The 21222-nt window shown below is 40.8% G+C and overlaps 1 protein-coding gene and 1 long non-coding RNA gene across 4 annotated transcripts in view; one reads left to right on the top strand and one right to left on the bottom strand.

Moving 5' to 3' along the window:
• The window catches only part of LOC119476093 (roundabout homolog 2-like), a 111691-nt gene that overhangs the window by 30428 nt on the left and 60041 nt on the right, over window positions 1–21222 (top strand). The window lies entirely within an intron of this gene.
• LOC119476094 lies at window positions 1597–9741 on the bottom strand. Its single transcript, XR_005203940.1, has 3 exons — window positions 9730–9741; window positions 7803–7805; window positions 1597–1884 (listed from the first exon to the last, which is right to left on the bottom strand). It is a non-coding gene; the product is annotated as an uncharacterized LOC119476094 (long non-coding RNA).

Genomic DNA, 21222 nt, shown 5'->3' with positions numbered 1-21222 from the left:
CAGTCGATTAAAACATTTAATCGCGATTAATCGCAAGATTGTCAATAGTTAATCGCGATTAAACGCAAATCAATCCCACATTTTTTATCTGTTCAAAAGTAATTTAGATACATTTAACAATGCGTCTTATTCTTGGTATGATTAAACTCTTATGATTTGAATTGTGATAAAGTAAAGGATGAATTTATTAATTAAATATAGAAATCATTTCGTGGTGATTCTGAGAAATTGTACAATATGTTACAATGAGTAAGAGCTTGCTCAAGGACAATTAAACAGACCCTTTTAATGGGAAGAAATTTAAGGTATTAACACTTGACCTACCTGTTCTGTTTATCTGGAAGTAAATGTCTCAGCTGAAGCACTTGCAATTATACTTCTTAAACTCAGACATTCCGCTCGAGCTTGCCTAAAACTACAGTGTGTAACATTTTGGGGGATCTATTTGCAGAAATGGAATATAATGTTTGTAACTAGTGTATAATCACCTGAAACCAAGAATCGTTGTGTTTTTGTTACCTTAGAATGAGCCCTTCATATTTACATAGGGAGCGGGTCCTCTTCACAGAGTCCGCCATGTTTCTATAGTAGCCCAGAACGAACAAACCTAACACTGGCTTTAGAGAGAGCCTTTTGCGTTTTTATGTTACCTGATGGCCACTGTAGTTCTTGGACACGCTTGTGAAACTTCGGTAACGTGAGCCGCAGAGTGTAAAATCGTGGTACCGCCAGCCGCTGTCTGACTTCCGTTGCTCCTACAGTAGTGTTATTATGGTAAGAATGGCGTTACCACGGTTTTGCACCCGGTGGCTCACGTTAACGCAGTCTTGGAAAGAGAGGAGAGTGAGTTGACGGATATTCAGTTGGTTGAAATATGCAACCACTCCACTAGATGCCGTTGAATCCTACACACTGTACCTTTAACTACTATTAGAGTCAGATGTTAAAGTGCTGTGGCTTTTTAGTATTTTTTTTTTTTTTTTTTTAAATGAAGAATCTGATTTACCATCCATGTAGAATCATTTTTTGCCATGCTGTGACATGAAGGAACGCAGGCACACTGTTTTTTTTTGGAGGATTTTAACATAATTCATTTGTATTTTAAGGTGTGCCACTTGTTGAGTGGAAAATGGATGAGAAGATTAACAAAATGACTCCATTCGTGTAATTTACTAAGCGAAAATGCACTGTTTGTGTGGATTTAAGTGATGCCGTTTAGTAACCTGCTTGCTCATTGTGTGTGGTGAAAATGCCAATTGCTAAAGGGGATGGGAGGAGAGGAAAATAGATATGGTGAAGATGAAGGTGATTTATTCTGCTTTTGAATTACAAAGTAAATCGAATCTACAATATCTCTGCTTTATCTGTGAATAAATGGATGTGGATCTCTATGCTTTCATGTGCTGTCAGTCATGTTTACAGTACGGTGTGTTATTGTGTAATTGTTGAAAGCCTCCGCCAGCCATTATCTTTATAAATGTGCAGTTCTCTTACTGATTTTAGTCACAGCAGGGATGCTGTTATGTTTTGTAACTTTTATTCATGTAAAAAAAAAAAAAAAAAATACAGTAAGTTTCAGTCGCAATCCATTCAAAATCCAGATAGTGCTGACGTGATTTGATAAGTGAGGATTGTTTTTTATCCATGTGATTTAATGGCCACAATCTATACTAAATTTGGCCATTCTTTTACAACAATAACATACAATTGAAAGTGCCAATTTAAAGAGGACCTATTAAGCCAATTCACAGGTGCATACTTGTATTTTGTGTTTCTACTAGAACATGTTTACATGCTTTAATGTTCCAAAAACGCTTTATTTTTCTTATACCGGCTGTACTGCAGCACTTCTTTTCGCCCTTTGTCTGAAGCACTCTGTTTGAACTCTTGCCCCAAAAAAGCCCAGTCTGCTCTGATTGGTCAGCTGGCCCACTCTGTTGTGATTGGTCAACCGAACCAAACTCTTCAGACTCCGCTCCAGCTCCGCTCTAACTAGCTTTGTTTGAGGGTATGCCAAACAAGCTGATGGCAGGTATTATGCAAATGTGTTACTTGGTGACATCACCACATTACGGAAGAAAAGGCGGGACTTCATGCAAGGCGTTTCAGGCAGTTCAGGAGCAGTGTTTCTGTCGGGAGAGGAATTCCCTTTGGTGTGGCCTTGGGGCTTTGTAATTTGCAGACATCGTACATGCACAAAAAAACTATAACGCACTAAAGGAAAGGGTAAAAGCACAAAAGCATAACAGGTCCTCTTTAAAGTCCCTTTGTTTTACTGCTTAAAACAGCCCCCAGCCATCCTGATTCCTCACTTTGCCCACTCTTCAATCCAAAACAAAGATGACGCCACACATGATCATGACGCACGGATCCCCATTATCAACATTAACATACCATAATTATAGCCCACTGATGAATTGACATGACTCGTACAAAAAGCTCAGCATGTCCAGGAAGGAAAAGGCTGGCTTAAGTGGTACAGACAGTACTAATTTTTGCATAATTTGCTATTCAGGGTACAAGTTTGTGTGAGTGCACTTTCTTTCCCAGCTTGGTCCAGATCGCCTCAGATAACCAGCTTCTGTTGAACACAAGTCTATCCCTGTGCAGACATCCACGCGGGATGTTTTTCACCATCAAATATGGACATTTATCTTGTCTCTTTTGCATATTTTATGGAATTAATTCATGTTTTCATTAACTATTTACAATATTAGCTTTTTTATTAAAAGACTATAGTTAGTTGAGTGCCCCAAAAAAGAGAAAAGTTTGTAAATATTTAGTTCTGTTCTTAAAATGGATACATTTGTAATTTTGTCCAGGCTCAGTACAAGGGACTATTATAAATAACCCAAATAATTCTTATCGCTTGACAAATTTAGTTTAATTCATGTGTAGGCGTGTTTGAATTCATTAACTACTATGCAGAAGAGTGGATTATTAAGATAATTTATGTCATTGCTCATTGTGTGGTGAAATGCCTGACCTGATTTTACTTATGTTTAGGCTCTTATGTTCAGACTACTAGCTATTTCTAAGTTTATCAAAGCAGTTCCATATCGTCAGGCACTGCTCTCTTGTCCATTTTGAAGTCTGGTTTAAAGATCAGAGGTGATCAGATGTTTGCCATCTGTATCCTTCAAGGAATGCCTGAGGAAACTGAGTATTTTTTTTCACGTTTGAAAGTAACTTTGTTGGTTGTCTGTATGTTACTCCTACTAAATGTCAGTCAGTACAGTACAATGACACCTCACATAATACATTAAATGAACAGTGAAAACACTACTGTATTTAAAACTGCAAACATGACAGAAGTTATTTAACTTCTTGACCCTGGAAAAGGCAGTTGACAGCGATCTTAAGTCAAGGTATATACAGTATACTTGCTTGTTCCGAAGCTTTCCACGATATCGTACAGTCCTCTAAGGATTAAGAATGTCAGAAGTACCACGTCAATGCCAAAATTCTGAAAATGTGATGGTACACCATTTTTCTTCAGTACTGCAACTACCATGGGTACTGTCAGGGGCTCGAGACTAAGGGTGGTAAGGGACGATAGAAAATGTCCCTGATAATGCTTGTGAACAACAAATCTGTGTTTAAATCGGCAGAAGGAGAGCTAGTTAACGTTAGCTGTTAACAACTGGTGGGTAACGTTAGCTTTTAACAACTGGTGGGAAACGCAGTCCTTCTTGGCTAAATAACAAAGCTAACAGCTAATGTACTTAGGTTTCCTTGAGTTACATTATGGTGCATTCAAGGTCTAATAGGTAAAAACAAGTATTGGGAGATGCTAATTTCGTTAACGCTATTGTGATGAGTTCAAATGTAATTTTGTAAAATTTAGCTTTTGGCGAGAAACGTGAGGTGGATCATCACAGATTTATAATAAATTTGCAGAAAACAGTATGCAAACATTAATAAAGGAGCGTATGTTGAAGTACATGGATCGTTTTGTTTTTTTTGTTAACGTGGTATCGAATTGGGTATCGAGAATTGTGGAATTTCATCGGTATTGGTATTGACTACTTAATTTATGGTATTGTGACATCCCTACAGTCCTCATCATCTGTTTGTGTTTTTTTTCAGTTTCCATGCAACCGTAGAATGATGATAGAGATTTAAGGCATATATGCACACACAACTTTGGAACCCATCGGCTATTGGTCTGGCGACGGATAAGCCTCTGGGGGCCAGGGGCTATATTTCTGGGGTTCCGGTGTAGCCAGCAGATATCTGGGCCAACACTTCCTTTTCCTTTCACTGCTCATTGTTTACAGTCCGATTAGCAACTTGGGATGCGAGAATGGAGTTGGAGTTCAGAGACGACATGTGCGACTGGATTGTTTCACAAGTAGCCAGCTTACAAGCAAACTTTAAAGCTAAATCATCGTCAAATGATAGCCGGTGGGTTCCCAGATTGCATTTCGGCCAATGCGTTCCGCCTCTTTTGCTCTCCACATGGACTGTTTACCTGCATTCAACCAAAGCCTGCTCGAACGTGATTGGTCACTACTACTGGGACAACAAAAGGAAACCAGAACGCTGCAGACACCAAAATCTTGTCCCATTGCCCACAAACAGATTGCCTAAACAGACTGTTTACATGGAAACATACACAAATATACACACGTGTGCTGACAAATGCGCAGTTGAAGCGAACAGACAGGCAATCAATGAAATGACGTTTTAATTGGACTTAGGGCGAATGCTAAAGCAGAACAATTCCAAAACCACCCTTTCTCCTTCTGTGTCAGCTCAATTAATCCCTGATTGGAGCTAATTGCTTGCGGAAAGTCTATCTGAAACAACAGTGGATATGAAGTAGGCTGAGGCGTGCTTGGCTGTGTCTCCCTTCACTGTTTAATGCAGTCTTCCTGCCAAACAAATAAAATATTTGATGACAGAGTGTCTAATTGCCTGCTTTCTGTCTCCCTTACTCTCCCCCTGCCTTTGATTAACAAGGATGGACAGGTGCATACTATGTCGATGCACCATGGTTTATACATTAACGCCGCAATAGACGTTCTCAATCACTAATTCGCCGTCCACCAGTCCAATAGCCGTACTCCCTGTTCCCCGACCATTAGAACACTCTGGACCGGCTTCACTCAGGCTATTAGCAGCTGTTAAGCTGGCTGAATAAACTGCGAGCTAATGATTAGAATGCATCTGAAATCTGAACTCTATAGCACCACATTTAGCAGCACTTAATTAATCTTAATGGATTCTGAAATAAGCCAGCCAAAAAAAAAAAAAAGTATCTTATCCATAAATTACTTTACGCTGTTCTGTACCACACATTGCCACAAAGCACTCCCCGGGGACGCTTTAACTCTCGCACATTAATGTATATGCGTGTGGTATAATGTGTGCAAGCACTTACAGTATAGGCAACTAACACACACACACATTCTCCCCCAGAAACGCAGTGTTTACCACAATATTAGCGCCTTAAATCAACCTCCTTCGCCCACTTTTTCTCATCACCTTCATCTCGTTCTTTTCTTTTTTTTCTTTTCTTGCACCATAATTCTCTGTCTGTCTTTTTTTATGATGCGAGCAAACAGGGAGAGTTAGGCTCTGCACCAGTGTGCAAGCTCAGTTATTTGAAGGGATGCCATTCAAATTTAGTGTTGAACGGTTTCAGCAAGTGGTATTTGCTGGAGTATTTTTATTTGTTTGCACGCCTGTGTGTGTGTGTGTGTGTGTAGTGCCTGCCACGGCGTCCTTATCACCTCCTCACACACCTGCTTCCCTCGAAGAAGACTGAGCCTCCCCTCTTCTCATGCCTCCTCATCAAAGCCAGATCCAGCCACAGTTGTCGCTTCCCTTTCCCAGCATGCGTTCCCCCCTCCCCCTGTCTAGCTGGTCTGGCTCGCGTTCAACAGCCACCACTCCCCTTGTATTACTGTGTTATCCAGGCAGCAAGGCCTAGCTGGTATCATTCCATCCCCGGGTGGAAAATTCACTACTGCGGCTTGGCGTATGTACATACAGGTGCTCCGTCTCTTGGAAGGACTATTAAGGATTAGAAAGGACTACCAACTGGTTAAAGCGCAAATCCTAAAGTTAGTTGGCACTGGAGGGAAGGACATTTTGCTGCAAACTAATGTGCAATACCGCCTACAAACACTGCAGTAATAGCAGATATAAGGATAGCATTTTGCCTCCCATTCATTGGCCAGGGCCTCACAATAAGTTCTACCTATATCCAGCTTACTATTGTGATTGTGTGAACACTATTGACCCTTGTGCAGATTAGAGAACATTCTTGAAATGTGTTTTTTTTCCCCCCTCAACCACAACAAAAACACCGCCATTATCAGTCCCATCCAATTAAACAGCATCTGCGTAGGTGGCAACAATTTAAATTAGTTTCCACTCCTCCATTGTAAACAGATTCCCCTCATAAACAGCAATACAGTTTAGAGGAACTTTAATTAAAGCCACACATCTAAAGCAGAACAACAAAGAGAAGGGAATCGTCTCAGCAGGTAAATGGCCAAAATGCATCTAAAGATATTGTAATAAGTGTGTTTCTTTAAGTCTCCTCTAATAGCCAATGCAGGACTTTCTGGTTTTTAGTGTACAAGGTGACTTTGGCGTGTGCAGCGGTGTCAGTAGGGCTGCAACTAATGATTAATTTCTGTTTGGTCTATAAAATGTATGAAAATAGTGGAAAATGTCCATCACAATTTTTCTAGCGCTGCAAGTTGACGTCTTCAAATTGCTTCTTTTGGCCGACCGATATAACCTGACCCGTCAGATGGTTTGGTTTTGACACAAAGATACTTGGCAGGTGACTGGATGAACCATCTGTCAATCAAACTAACAAAGGAAACATCACCTTCAGTGCAATTCTTCGCTGTTTTTTTTTCGATGAAGAATTACTCTCCAGTTCTGATTAGGGATGTCAAAGTTAAAGCGATAACATGTTAACGCAAATTCGTTTTAACACCACATTTTTTAGGTTTTAGCGGGCTCAGTTTTAAAGCTAGAGTGAAGATACTGGCATCAAATGAAACTATAAAACATAAGGAATCCATTGGTATGCTAGCTTGTCGCGAAGGAAGCTAAATTACACTCCAAACTTAAGCAAAATTGTAGCGAGGAAAAACTGGCATAGACATTTTAAAAGTGATCCCTTGACCTCTGACCTCAAGATATGTGATTGAAAATGGGTTCTATGGGTACCCACGAGTCTCCCATTTACAAACATGCCCACTTTATACTAATCACATGCAGTTTTGGGGCAAATTATAGTCAAGTCAGCACACTGACAGCTGTTGTTGTCTGTTGGGCTTGAGTTTGCCATGTTATGATTTGAGCATATTTTATTATGCTAAATGCAGTACCTGTGAGGGTTTCTGGACAATATTTGTCATTGTTTTGTGTTGTTAATTGATTTCCAATAATAAATATATACATACATTTGCATTAAAGCAGCATATTTGCCCACTCCCTTGTTGATAAGAGTATTAAATACTTGACTAATCTCCCTTTAACGTACCTTTTGAACAGATAAAGAATGTGTTATTAATCGCAATTAAATATTTTAGCTGATTGACAGCCACACGTATGTGAAACCACAAACTCTTAAGCATAATTTTTTTTTAAATGATATAAACGATTAGTCTATTATCAAAATTGTTGCAGATTCTCTGTAGATTAAGGAATCGATTAATCGTCTAATCGCTTCAGCTGTGGTGTCAAACTAGAGCTCCAAATAGAGATCAAGATTTAAGGCTGCCACTTGCTGTTACTCACTGCAAAGAATTCAGCAGTCTACACACAAACACAGACTGAATGTATTCACGCAGTTAGGCTACTAATATTTTCCCTCTGCACCTGCTCTGTTGTGTGCACACACAGCTCTTAGCTCATACGCCTGGAAGCAATGCAAATTCATCTCAGTAGTTCCGTAACATGGCAACATACATGAATGTTGCATAAATCTAGTTTTTTTTTTCCTTTTATACCTCTCCATCTACTTTCACAGAACTAACAAGACCTTCAATCAGCCAGCCACTTAACATCTTCTAATTGCCTTCCTGTACGTGCAACATGAACTCTCCATTAATTTCCCTTCCTTTTCACTCTCTTCTTACTCTTATGTTTCTCTCTAGCAGCGGTAAAGTGTGCACATTTTTAATTAACTTTGTCAAAAGAAGGAATGTCTGTGGATTTCTAATTAACAGGGGCTGAGGTTTTAAGTGTACCGGGAAAGTAAAAACGAGAATCTCCATTTCTTTGTCTCCCTTGAGGCTAGGATTTTTAGGAGCAATTTTTTGTTATGTCTCATCAAGCATCTAGCGCGGGGTTATCGTATCTGCTCGCCACTTTCCTGATTGGTTTGATGATAATGCGTCTGTTAAAGGATTACGTTTTTGCCCGGTGCTTTTTTTTGTATCTCTTTTCACAGTGGATCGTGTGCATTCTTTACCTAACAGGGTCAGCGTTTTTTTCTAGTCGTTGAAACAATGCAGACCTCATCCATGCATGTAATGTAAACAATCCTACCTCCAGTCATGGAGCTTTTATGCCAGCATCTGTATATGTGGCGTGCGTCCCTCCCTCGCTGCCAGCTCTGCCCTCCCAGGAGAGCTGCAGCATTAATAACTGTAAGTGGATAATGCCCTAGCTCGAATTCCGATCAAGGTTTAATAAGAGCATGATTCAGTTGGCCACTGGCGGCAGGAGGCACTTTGTGTGTGTGTGTGTGTTTGTGTGTGTGTATATATGTGTGCATGTACTTAAACGTAAAATATAACCGCGTTACTGCTGGTGCGTTCAAGGGTTTCTGACCTTTCGCCTCACAATGTGGGACCTAAACGTGCGTCACATGTCTCCATCGGCGTCAGGGTCAAACTGTGGTCAGTAAAAGAGAATAAAAGCACAATGTTGGACAGTACAATATATTTTTTTGCAATATGAAAAAATACAGAAATATTCACCCTACCTTTTAATAGCTACATTTTAAAGTTAAATGCATCAATCTGGTGTTCTTTGAGAGCAAAAAGAGCTACATTAAGAGGCTAGATAAACAATATTATTCTCTCAATTTAATCATAAACACATTGTTTGTATCGATAATATCTATCCCCAAAAGTGAACCCCAAACATCACGATGCAGCAGAGTTTTCTATGAGCAGAACGGGCATTTTAAACGTCAATACCCGCAAACCACTGCAGAAGGGCCCTCGCTTTTCATTATGTGCCATTGCATCAATAAGTGACTAAGACGGTTTTGTCATGACTTGTTCTTGCGTCTACACATCGCCTTCACATGCTTGCAGCTGTAGACGGAGTGTCTCCGCAACACCATGCACAATCAGCCACGGCGGCGCGGCTCTGCATATATAGTTTCCAGTGAAGTATAAACGCGGGGTTAATTGGAGCGTCGCATGGATTCTATACGGGGCGTGCCTTCAACAGCCAGTGTTCTAATACAAATAGACTGGTAGGCACTGAATAACATAACACATTACAGCACGGAGAACAGGGAAGTTCAAGCGACGTCACATGGAAACACTTAACAATTATTAATGTTTCTTGTGTATTATGTAATATTAAGTTCCCCCGTGGAAGCCAAAAGGACAATGCAGAGGGAGCATCAGTCATGTTTGAGAAGACGTTGCTGAGAGCCATTAAACATGCTATCTGTTCATTGCCATTAGCTCCAAATGCTCCGAGTGCAAACCTGACTTTGACATCTAATCCTCTTACTCGGAAGAGGACTAATGCACGCAGAGAGTACACACGGCGCATCCGACAAAACAGATCCATTTTTTATGCGAAACATTGAATGGCACAGTATCGATGAGAGGCCTGGTTTCGCCGTCTCCCCTATCTCCTTTGACTCCCCCTTGTCTCTTTTTCCTGTCTCCCCCCTTCCTCTTTCCATCCCTCCATCCATCCATCCATCCATCCATCCAACCAGATGGCCTCCCTCTAACGGAGCAATGACACCAGATGTGCAGTTCCAGTGTCGACTCAGGGACCAGCTGGGCTGAGTGTGCCAGTGGTTCTGTTAATGAAAATGGCTCTGCTGTGTATGTGCGTGTGCGCGCGTGTGCGTGTGTGTGTGTGTGTGTGTGTGCGCTGTTTACCGTGGTTCAGTGGCATGTGACAGTTGGGGGAACTCTCTGTGGGTGAGGGTTTGGAGAGTGAGCCACAGCGAGTTGCACTGCAGCTCAACTCAGCCATGCAGCGCTCGACAACAGCACACCCACCAAGGTTGAAACTATACAGCCACCCATCCAGAATAAACACTCTCTCTCTCTACACTCTCTCTACATTGTATCCCCCTCAACATCTTGCTATCTGGCAGTCTGTTTTTCCATCTGTAGAGCCGTCTCTCACAACCCCCCATCTTCCCTCATACAGTGCATAATTATATATTCTTTCCTCTAACCTATTTAGCAGCAAGGGGATCACTGGTCTTATTACTAATTCATACACACTCCTCAAACAAAGAAGTAAGAGTAAAAACAGTCTATCCAGCTGTATTTGCTTAAGAAAAGGAATATGTTGATTTTTTTTTAACGCTCTAATTTAGATATTTCTATCGCGGATAGAAACGTGAGTGCACGCTAACGCTATAATGAACGTTTCATTCTGATAAAAACCTCGAGCCCCGGCTAATGAAGTTGTTACTACACGCTGCGCTCTGTAATTTAGGAATTTGCTCGGAAACAATTCATTATTACAGATCGTTCTGCTGATCAATTAAATGATAAGGAAACAAAGGAATTTTTTGCTTGGCAATAACTCCGACGGCCTCCATAGGATGAAGACAAATGAGCTAAGTGAAAATGTTCTAGTGGAAAAAAAAAGTGTTTTAAAAATATTGTAACGCAGAAATGATGGGTATGGAAGCCTATACACCTCTGTGATAGCCTAGTTATCTGAGCTGATTATGTTTTGCCCCTATCTCCCAGCATAGAGATTATGAAGGAGGGGGTGTGGGTGAGGGGGGTTAATACCTACACCAAATGGCTGACGAGGTGGATGAGATTCTGCAAGCTCTTAAGCATGCTCTGAAAGAAGATTTTCGCACTTACAGGATAAATCATAGCCTTTTGAAATTTTTTGAAGGGAATGTGGAGTCCACTCACCTTTATACTGGAATATTTTTAGCATTTTGTAGAGCCAGAAGTGGTGCAACGGAGTGACACGGGGAGTGAATGCTCCCATAGGATCCAGTCCATTAAGCCAATGGGGCAGCAGAGATGTGATTCCAGATATTGGAGACTTCTAAGGTCCACACAGTAATCCATCTTGCTGAACCCCAGCATAACCGTGAATAGTTTGCACCTGACTTTTATTGATAAAATGTCCTCAGTTTTCAAAAAGGACACTTCAAACACTGTCACTCACAGAAATGGAATAGGATTAGAACGGGCGTTTGCTGTGGTCGTTTGTCTAAGTCAGAAGAAAATGGCGATTGTTGTTTTGGCGACAACACACATTAGTGGGGCTGTAAAGTGTGTCACGCTCTCCGTCCACATTAAGCTGGCACGTTTATGCTAATCTTGATCGGTTAGTTTGTTTGTGCTGTTGTGTGACTTTGGTGAATCACACAATAACACAAACCAATCAAGGCAGCGGTAGCTCCTCAACTCAACTGTGTTCTGCGAGGTAAAATTACTGTTTTTTTTCAATGGAGTCTGGTAGCTTTGGCGAGAGCATAAATAACGGCTTCAGTTTCCCATCAGGACATAGACTGTATAGCTGTCCCACGGCAAGGTAAACTGATGAAAATATTCTAAATATAGCATACATTTACACTGATATTGATTTCTTTTAGGTGAGCCTTTCTTTTAGGTGGCTGAAATATGTTTTGCTACCGAAAAGTTTCCGACGGGGAACTGAAGCCGCTATGCTCTTGCCAAAGCAACCAGAATGCATTGATAAAGACAGTAATTTTTCCTCGCAGAAGGTGGGAATAGTGCTTGTCTACCGCTGCCTCGATCAGTCAGTTAGTTTGTGTTATTATAGCACAAACAAACTGACTGATCGAGGCGGCGGTAGACCGGCAATCCCTGTGTTCTGCGAGACAAAATTACAGTTTTTTCAATGAAGTCTGGTGGCTTTGGCGAGAACATAGATGGATACAACGACTTGAGTTCCCTGTCGGAAAGGGCTGTCTCACGGCAAGGTAAAGCAGTGAAAATATTCTACATATAGTGTACACTTGGCTAAAATCCGTTTTGCTGCCGGCCCCGTCCACAGCAGCACATTGCTTTGCTTCTGGGCCGTAACTCCTGTCTGTTTCTCCAAACTGGGGGTGTGCCGAGATCATCTACTGTAGGTAATACACTGACTATGGATAAGTACCTCATACAACCCCACTTCAAAACACCCAAACTATCCCTTTAACACCAAATATCACCAGCATGGATAGGATCCATCCTCTGGGTAATGTGAATGTCTGTACAATGTGCCAATACATCTAGTTGATGTTCAGGTTAAAGAGGACGGAGCCTGACGAGCTTTCCCTGCACACATTGGGTGTGCAGGGAAAGCTCATCAGTCTTTCACAGAGCTATCACGCATATGGACTGATGAGCACATTCACACCTACGGGCAATTTCCAATTTCACCTAACCTGCATGACTTTGGACTGTTGGGAGGAAAGCAGAGGAGACCTAAACAGATACAGGGAGAACATGTAAACTCAGGACCTTCTTGCTGTTTCATGACTTACCACTTAGTGTTTGTGCTGCCCGAATAAGTCTTTTTTACATCACCCTTTGGATTTCATTCTAACATAGACTTCAATATACATATTTAATACAGAAATAGTTTATTTACATGCAGCCTTGGATTCAGAGAATTTCAGGGAAAAAAAGCTTTAGTGATGTGCGGGGGCTGAAGACTCAGTGTGTCAGACTGAAGGATGATTCCTCTGCTGCTGTGTGGATTAGGCTGTCTACTGAAAACACTTTGAATGCAGCTGTGTTTACGCACATTACTGCTGCCAGGAAAAGTGAAACACTGAAATACTCCTACATTTTTTACATGTTAATCTTCAGCCCGGAAATGTTAATTATTACTCTTACAGTGAAATTAAGCACAATTTGATGTTTTTATACAAAAGGAAAAGAAAGGTTTTATTTTGCGGAAGTAGATTGTACTGTGTTTATTCGATTCTGTTTCATAGAATGTTATTGCTGTAGTCAGGCACAAAAATATGATGAAAACAGCAACCAGGTAGACTCCACACATACTGTAAGCCAAGCAATAATTTGCCGTGGGACTGGATGCTCCAGTGGGTGTGTTGTTCCACGGTGTCTCATCAATTACATTCCCTGAGAGAAAACACCCGGCTGTTTTCTGTTTTCTTCGGATGCCGGGGTTAATGGTGCTTTTCTCAAATGCCTCTGCCAGCCAGTAATTGGAGCAACTTAACAATCATAAGTGCAGTCTTTGTAGTGTCGGGAGCACAGGCTGAATACAGCTGTATTAACTATGAAAAGCCAACTTTTATTGATTGACCCCTTCTTCAGTCCCCCGTATCTTCCTCCTTTTCACGTCTCGGAGCTTCTCGGCTTTTGTACTTCACGCTGAAAAACACCACCAACCATCTTAGAAGGACATTATAATGAGGAGAAAATATCCTCCCGTTTTAGTCCCTTTTTATTTGAAAGCATCTGGGTGCTTACCAAGAAGATTAGAAGATTTAATAATTAGCAGGGAAAGGAAAACAACCTTTTGTTTTGGCATTTCTAAAACTTTTTGTTTTTTAAAAAGGCCAACTAAAGCTGGGGTAGGCAGGTTGGAGCAAATCTGATTAAAAAACGATTATAAAACGGTCACTATATCCTGACAGTAGTGCATGAGACAGGTAATCTGAATAAAAACATTAGCCTCTGTTTTCCTCCGGTGTCCTCCAGTGCTCCTAATGGCATCTACAAGATTTCACAGACAGGAGGAAAACAACCAATCAGAGCCGAGCTGGAGCCTGTGGTCTCTGAGCAGCTGTCAATCACTCGCAAACTCCGATCAAACGGTCAAACTAGGCAGCGCTGATCAAATATGAATCAATATTCTGTTACTGTAATGCCTACTGTATGCCTAAGATCTTGTAGTGTACTGTTTAGCTGTAAAATAAGAAAGTTTGTGACCCGGCAGCCATGTTGAGATCAGTTGAGGAAATGCCAAGCACCGCCCACCAGCCGGAGCAAACTTTCTCATTTTACAGCTGAACAGTACACTACAAGATGTTTCTGAAAACATTTGAGGCGAGAAATAGGCATTACAGTAACAGAATATTGATTCATATTTGTTCAGCGCTGCCTAGTTTGACAGTTTGATCAGAGTTCACAAGTTATTGACAGCTGCCTCCTTTGACCAAACAGCCAATATAAATGCTCTCTCTCTGAAATGACCTGTGATTGGCCAAAGTCTCTAGATTTTTTAAAGCCTGAAAACAGAGCCAAGAGGAGGTGCAGAAGTCTAGTTTTCTCTCAGAGCATTTGAATTATAATAGGCTGAAAGATTATTATGGAATTTTTACCCAATGATGCCAAAAACATTCTGCCTACTGCCGCATTAAGTAAACAGTCTGAATCATTTAAGCGTTTTGCTGCCTGCACATACCAAGGAAGTTCATCGAAGGCCAGCAATGGGTTAGTCAATGTCATCCCATTTCAGAATTGCTGAATAACTTGCATAATCCCTGCTCAATGCAATGAAACTAACTTCAGGTAAATACACCCTTTAGTTTGTAGGAATTTCCATTTTTTCAGTTTTGATGCCATCGTTTTATTAAATAGTTTCAATTTAACGAGTAATCTTTGAATTTCAATAGTGAGCTGAAAGAGGACAGACTGTGGAAGCCAACTGGGTGTATTTTGTTTGCACTGTCTGTTTGCATGCTGAGGGAGTGTTGGTTGATTTTCCTCATCCAGGAGATTAAGACAGGATTGTCAGTTTCCTTACGCCTTTGTACCTAGAGAATACGTGTTGGCATCCATGTACGCGCTTGCATCTGTCAGTCATTTATTACATGTCTTACTCCTCTGACCTTTCTTCTTTCTGATACGTGACACAGATGTTTCCTCTCTGGTTCATCTGACCACAGACTGGGACCGGGTTTGGCACACAGCGTCGTATGCAGATCAGACAGTAAAGGCAGACTGGCTCCGGTGTGTCAGCAACAGACAAGTGCAGCACTTCATACTGCAGAGTCAGCATATCACAGCAGTCATTTTAACCGTGATTTAAAGGGGTTATTACATTGCCGCAAGGGAAAAAAAAAAGAACCGTCTCTGTGTTGTGCACTGTATTTCATCAGGGGGAGCTCTCTGTGATGAGTGATAGCACGTCAGTTAGAACTCTGATTGACAGGTTATGAAAGCATCAACAAATATGATTTGATTCTGATAAAATCAGATAAAGCGCAGGGCTAGAAAATCAAACGGGGCAGATCCTTCTTTATATAGAGAACATCTGAGCAAACTGCATTGATACACGTGTGTTTGCTTGAAGAGCTGGGCGCTGTTTCTGTTGGTCTTTCAACAAAGTAACCCAATATAAAGAGAGAAAGAGAGAGACAAAGAAAGCAGCTGATAAATCCAACCCTGTCTCCTGCAAAATTATGTTTTCATACACTAAACTTCATTCTCAATTTCGAGGGAAACTTATTTTCTCCCAGATTACGGTCACCGATTTAAATACGTGATTTAAAAACATGTAAATTGAAACAAAACAAAACACAAATGCAACAGAACTGCTTGGTTATGTTTTGTCAAAAAACATCATGGTTTGGATTATAATAAGTTTATACGTTATATAAGTCAACGTTGACTTTTGGTTTCACACGGGATACAAACAGCGGCCTCCTGGGTGAATGTCCCGTGTTAACCCACCTGTCCACACCAACCGCCTCCCTACACGGACTCCCATGGACAATGATTACATATGTATTTGTGATACGTCAACAAACAAACGTAATCCGGGAGAAGATATTTTTCCATCAAAGAGTTATTTACAGTGCAGTTTGGTTGTATGGGAACTAGGGCTGTCAATAGATCAAAATATTTAATCATGATTAATCACACATATTTTTTATCTGTTCAAAATGTACCTTAAAAAGAGATTTGTAAAGTATTTAATACTCTTATCAACATGAGAGTGGGAAATATGCTTGCTTGTATGTATATACATGTATTTATTATTGGAACTCAGCCCTAAACTGCATGTGATTATCATAAAGGGGCCATTTTCATTCACATATCTTGAGGTCAGAGGTCAAGGGACCCCTTTGAATATGGCCATTCTAGTTTTTCCTTACCAAAATTTAGCGTAAGTTTGGAGCGTTATTTAGCGTTCTTCGCAACAAGCTAGTATAACGTGGTTTGTAGCAATGGATTCTTTAGGTTTTCTAGTTTCATATGATGCCAGTATCTTCACTAGCTTTAAAACTGAGTCCGCTACCACCTAAAAATCGCAAGTTGCGTTAATGCATTAATGAAATCAGTGGCGTTAAAACAAATTTGCGAACACCTTATTAACGCATTAACTTTGACAGCCCTAATGGGAACGTCATTTTTGGGAGACTTGGCTGAATAAATCATACCAATAGTTTATTTACACATCAGCAACAGCTGAGTTGTGCACTTGGCTTTAAACATATAGTGGAGTTTGATCAAAATGTTGCACACATTATAAGCTAATTAAGAAAACGTGTAAAAAAACATCATAAAAAATAGTGTGACTTAATAGTTTATAGTTTAACAACATTATATTTGTATCTCATCTGTAGTTCTGCTAAATCATTGCCTTTCATTGCTTGTTCCAACAAAGAACAAACTAATAAAATTGTCTCCTCTCTTTACAAGAGTGCATGGTGTTTTTTGTCAGCTGACCCTATTTGTCTTCATTTCTGGGCTTTCTGAGTTTTGGTGTGAGATTGCGGCAGATTCAGGCTGTCACATTTAGTCAAAAAGGCTGTATGATGCAACACAAAGACTGTGCTGTTTGGAGCCGCACTCCAGGACCCACAGATTCACAGCTTATCATGTCGAAAAGTGAGCGTCGGGGCCAGTCTGCTGCCTTTAGCCCACTTGGCAGCCTGGTGGCTGTTGCTCATCTGTCCCCAAGCTAGTGTGAGCACATCACCAATCTGGACCAGGATTAAAGGACCTAATGCTAACAGCTGTGCTGAGATTAGCCATGTCAGTATTTACAGTTATTTTGTCAACCACTGCACCGCACGCTCTGCTCAAATAATGAACTGCTCTATTTGAATTGCTGTTTTTTCTTTTACTTGGACCTTGGCTCTAGATTCACTCTAAAAGCCATTACATACATTTTTGTCCTTAGGGAGAGATGTGATGTGGTGGACATAGACAGGGTAGATTGTTTGTGATTGGGACTAATACTTGGGTATGTGGATGAACAGAGTTGGAAGAAGGCACCTCCTTTGTTTCACAAAATGTGGGTGAAAAAAAAATCGAGAGGAAGACTGACAGAGGATGAAGAGAGAGATGATTAACTTGAAACGTGAACGTCTGCTGCATAAAGATGTTGATGGATTGAGCGGTTTTACCTTCCGCGTGTGTGTGACAGAGAAAGAGATGTCGCCCGCGATTGTGTTTGCACACGTACCTCCCTCGGTGTGTGTCAGCGTGCACCTCCACCACGCATGAATATGCATGCGTGTGTTCACACGGGGAACGACGTGCTCTCTCTGCAGAGACCGATCACCCCATCATGGGCGATCACCGGAAGATTGGACTGATTTTCCATACTGTTTATGGAAATGTTATATATAAGAAATGCATGCCATTTTCTGAAGTGGCACCACAGTCTTTCTTCCTGATAGATAGCACATTTTAATCTGCTTAGACACTTTACGTGATGGAAGAGGTATAGAGAGATCCTGGGAAAGGTGTTGGAGAGAGCAGCAGGTCAACGGCAGCCGTGAGCAGCTGCTCTCTGTGTATGTATGTACGTATGTACATACAGGATCTGTGCTGGGTGGCCTTGGTTCACCGGGGGGGTGTGCATAGATGTGATTAACAGAGATTTGGGGTGAATAATCTTCTAAGCTGCTCAGTGGAGCATCGGTGACGGGGGCTGGGAGGGATATGGGAGGAGCTTAAGCTACCGAGACTTATACCTGGACCCCCTCCTGCCTCGTGGAAGGCGACTTGTGACTTCTGAATGCTCGACTAGGACCCCACCGGTACATCAGCATCACGGATGGCCGATCCGTAGCTCTCAGATATACAGTATGTTGACCAATTAATAGGGCTAGGTATTGTTTAAAAAATACTATGCCTTACATCTCCTCATATGTAATTTGCAGACCTATAGTCGTTGTCATTATTTTTGCATTCACAGCATCAATGAAATTTCATGTTGAATTTGTATGCAACTTGAACTCCCCGAACTCACTTATTTAATTTTATTATTTAATTTTATTTATTTATTTCTCATTGTGTATGTTTTTTTTTTTTTTAATCCTTTGCCAATCATTTAATCATTTTTTTTGTCATTTTGTGCTCTTTTGTTTGTAAAACAGTCACATTGAACTTATCTGTAAAACTAAAAAACAATAAATGCATTAAAAAAAATTGTAAATAGAAATACTACTACTAAAAATACTATGTCAGTACCAATACCAGAACCCTTAAAGTGATACCGATACCAACAGAGTCCTTCTCTCAATATTCATAATGTGTATGAAAGCTGTGTGTGTCCCACTAGCTAGCTAATAGCAGCCGCACAGCATAGCATTCATACAGCGGTAACGTTGATAACGCCGACCCACGGTGGCGGGACCGTGCTGTTATATATAATATTGTGATATGAGACTAGATATTGTCTTAGATTTTGGATATCGTAATATGGCATTGGTGTTTTTTTTATCAAAAATCTCATTATGTATATATTTTGTAAAAGCAGAAATAGTCAACCTTACAACATCATCATGATATCGAGGTATTGATCAAAGATATCGTGATATTTGATTTTCTCCGTATCGCCCAGCCCTATTAACCGTCGTTTCAGACATCTCCATGTTTGAGAGCTGTGTGGAGGCAATCTTGGCTGTATGGGCTGTAGTTGCTGCGGTAGTGGGCCAATCACACATTGCATTAAATCTAAGAACGCTTGTGGTGATTGGATACAAGCAAAACCATACAAAAAGTCATTTTTTTCTAGATCTGGGCACAAATGGGATCGATGGCAGGTATCGTTTGACTGGAGAAGTTCCGGTATTACTTGGTACTGGGTTATTTCGGTCGATACGTTAAAGGTATCGAGTACCGATACCCAGCCATACCAATAAGTAACAAGAAATTGCCGTACAGAAATTCAAAATGTACTTGTTTGCTGCCATTACATAGTGTGATCATCAGAGAGCACTGTCAATTTTTCAACTGTAAAATGTCAGATCTTTGTTTATGTAAAAAAAAAAAAAAGAATATCAGCTTTAAATCAGATTTTTTAAACTCAAATATAGACATCAGTGTCCTTAAAACCCCAGTATTGGTCAGATTTGTTATTGATCCGCCCTGATACCAGTCTGTAGGCCCTGTGTGTAACATGGTGTATGGGTCCGGAGGGTGGGGGGATTATGTATTATGTGCCTATGAATGGCATCACCTCCAGGTCATATGTACCTTGTGTACTACACTCATATCTGATCATTTCAGTTCATTTTCTCATTTAGAGATCAAAGGTCAAATCAGTGCAAACAAAGCGTGCCATATATTATCAATAGATGTGGTAGCCTGACATTACCATATTAATTAGTTTTCTTTTGTGCCGAATGCCAGCAGTATAGTGGGGGTGCAGTGCTTCATAGCTCCGAGCATTTCTTCAAATGCATTCACACATATCTATATACTATCCAAACATGCACATATTGTGGCCCATCTGTATGTACCCGTGCAAGGAAGGATATAACCAGAATGTTGTGGTAAACACGGCTTAGTACCGCCATCTCTGGTGGCCATCATGAGATGTGTTTGATCACGCAGGTTGCTGCAGACGCGCGGATTATTCTCTAACATCACTTTCTTCCATTAGATTCCACAAAAGTCAAGGGAAATATGATATAGCCTATAGAGAATTATAGGAAAGGTGTAGAAAAACAGGTTACGCCTTTTTTAACCTTTAAAGGTCCATCCAGTTCATTCCATTGTGATGGTGAAGACGACGCTGACTGCGAAACACAGCAGCGTGCATAATTTCAGTTAGAGAAGACGAGCGCATGTAAGAAAGCTCCCTCTCTCTGGGTGACCGCTGCTTTAGTGAAACAAGGCGGATAAAAGGCTAGATTCTGATCCCTGACTCATTTTTCCAGCTCATGTTGTACATCCCCACAATATTGCTGTAAGGGTTTATGATATCCATGGTCTTTGAGGAGAAATAATGTGATCGCGCCTTTTTCTATATTTTTCTTTCTTCCAATTTTTTTTCTCTCCCTCCTTACTGTTCATCCAATAAGAGCCAGAGCAGTATGAACACAGGTCATATGGGCCTCCCAGGCCGATCAGATTTTTCCTTTGAATACTCAAAAAGATAAAACACTACAATTAATGAGGAATCCTTTAATTTAAAATCATGAACTAAGGTCAAATGTGTGCATAATGCCGTGCACACAAACGTGCATCCGGGTTTACAGCTGTAAGTAGATGCAAGATAGTCGAGGGGAGCAGGGCAGATTTACAATAAAGGTTAGTCTGAGAGATAGAGGAATGTGTTGTAGTGAAGAAATGCACAGAGACAGGAGTAATTAATTATAGATGTGGAAATGTGGTCTGAGGGAATGCTGTTGCTGTAACTGGAGGCATGGCAAGTGAGAGATGAGGGAATGGAGATATGGTGGGAGATGGGGGGTGGGGTGGAGGGAGGAGAACCCTCCTCCTATAGCATCCACAACTTCAATTTACATTACTTGACAGGAGAATGGAGGTTAATTAAACATGACAATGGTGGGGCGTTTATTGTTAACCCCTCATGGTGGTTGACTGGCTCCTAACTAAAAGGCCAAAGAATGCATAAAAAATATGTTTTAGCCTAACGCCTAAGTGTAAATTCACATTCAAACATCTCATGGAAAGAGCATTAAATGGGCCCTATGGTTGTGTGTGGTACAAATTTGGGTTGAAAGGGAAAACAAAGTAAAAGCCATTTGCATGCTTAAAGCAGCAGTGGGTAGAAATGGCGCAAATATGGTTAAAAAAAAGTTATTTTTAT

This window comes from Sebastes umbrosus, chromosome 17, assembly GCF_015220745.1.
Source record: "Sebastes umbrosus isolate fSebUmb1 chromosome 17, fSebUmb1.pri, whole genome shotgun sequence".
Lineage (NCBI taxonomy): Eukaryota > Metazoa > Chordata > Actinopteri > Perciformes > Sebastidae > Sebastes > Sebastes umbrosus.
The sequence above is the reverse complement of the archived record's forward strand: the minus strand, read 5'-3'. Positions and strand labels throughout refer to the sequence as shown.